The 1,690-nt window shown below is 41.1% G+C and overlaps 1 long non-coding RNA gene across 1 annotated transcript; it reads left to right on the top strand.

Moving 5' to 3' along the window:
- On the top strand, window positions 1-989 carry LOC131982388 (uncharacterized). Its single transcript, XR_009395386.1, has 3 exons — window positions 1-279; window positions 409-491; window positions 616-989. It is a non-coding gene; the product is annotated as an uncharacterized LOC131982388 (long non-coding RNA).
- Window positions 990-1,690: the final 701 nt, after the last annotated feature.

A 1,690-nucleotide genomic window follows, 5' to 3' on the forward strand; every position in this document is an offset into this window, starting at 1 on the left:
GTAATAAACTCTTTCATTTAGACCCCGTGGGTAAGTAGTGTCTAATTGGTTAATCCAATTTCTTTCAGCTCTTCTCCTCTGTGCCCTGGACCAGTGGGGGTTACATTCAAGGACCAGGGCTTGGACCGAGCTCCAGTCGTGGGCTATAAAATGTTGGACTATGTGTCTATCAGTGTGTCTCCCAGTACTGATGTTGGACTTGTGGCATGTGAACCTGTCACTGATGGAGAGCCCAGTCTCTCCTACATACCTGAGGCCACAGGTGGCACAAGTGATGAGGTAAACACAATTTTTTGTTTTAATATTAGCCATTTGGGCAGTCTGAAAAACTCTTTGTTTCTGTGAATCATAGATCCACTTTCTCTGTTTGAAATAATTATGAGTTGTATCTTTCTTTTTTTCTGACAGGGGTTGGAGTTTAGCCCTAACTAAGTAGTCTTGTAAGTTTTTATTTTTTCTGAAGGCTGCAATGAGTCTGAGATCAGATTCTGGTAGGTTGGTCCTAATAGTGTTGCCTAAATGCTTTTTAATTTGTTTCACTAATTGAACTGTGGAAGGTGAATAAGTGGTGACTAAGGGGAGAGCTGTGGATAACTGTATTGTTTTTGTTTGCAGGAAAACCCTGTGACATTTTCTCAGGAAGGTCCTGGAGTACCCTCTGGTGGCCAAAGCGTGAAATAGAATTTTAGTGGCTTGTTTAAAATCCTCATTTTGAGTGCAGATTCTGTGAAATCTCAATAATTGAGATTTAATTAAGCCTGCAAATGTATGTTTAGGGTGATGACTACTCATCTGCAACAGGGCATGGGTATCTGTGTCCTTGAAATAAACCTTGATGTCTAATTGTCCATTTGTCTTGAATTTGTTTCCTTTAAAGGTGGTAGTGTCTAAAAAATTGACCGAATTCATGTCTGTAGTAGCTTTAAGTTTAATTGAAGGATTGTGTTGATTAAGGGTATTTAAAAATGTGTCAAAGTCTTCCTGTGAATAATTCCAGACTCCCCATACGTCATCAAGATACCTGTAATAGTGAATAGGTTTTTTGTTACAGGTTTGGAGGGCTGAGGTCTCCCATGACGCCATAAAAATATCAGCGTAGGCAGGGGCAAATTTCTTGCCCATAGCTGTGCCTTTAATTTGAAGGTAATAATTTTGGTCAAATTCGAAGTCATTTTTAGTCAGATTAATTTCTAGAAGTTCCAATATTTCCCTGTCAGGTCTGTTTTTGTCCTGATATTTCTGAAATATTTCTTTGACAGCTTGGATGCCTTCAGTAGTGTCTATGTTTGTATAAAGGCTATCCACATCTATGGTAAATAAGATCGAATTGGGGGGGATGGTTATTGATTTTATTTTATTAATAAAATCATAAGTGTCTTTTACATAACTATCATGTTTTTTGGCTAAGGGGTTGAGAAAATAATCTATGTATTCAGCCGACCTGTAGGTCTCGCTGCTGCAATCAGAAACTATCGGCCTTCCTGGAGGTATCTCAAAAGGCCTGCTCCATTTCTCAGGCTCTTTGACGTCCTCCAGCGTGAAGGGTGGGATTCTGGCAAGGTTGGAATCCCCCATAATGACAGTTTTTTTGCGGACGCATAGGCCCCAGTCCTGAAGCTTCCTGGTGGTGTTCAGGTGTCTGGTGGGCCGGCGGGTAGGGGTCCGCGGCGTGGATGGAGCTGAGGGCTCG

The sequence above is a fragment of the Centropristis striata genome, chromosome 12, assembly GCF_030273125.1.
Source record: "Centropristis striata isolate RG_2023a ecotype Rhode Island chromosome 12, C.striata_1.0, whole genome shotgun sequence".
Classification (NCBI taxonomy): Eukaryota; Metazoa; Chordata; class Actinopteri; order Perciformes; family Serranidae; genus Centropristis; species Centropristis striata.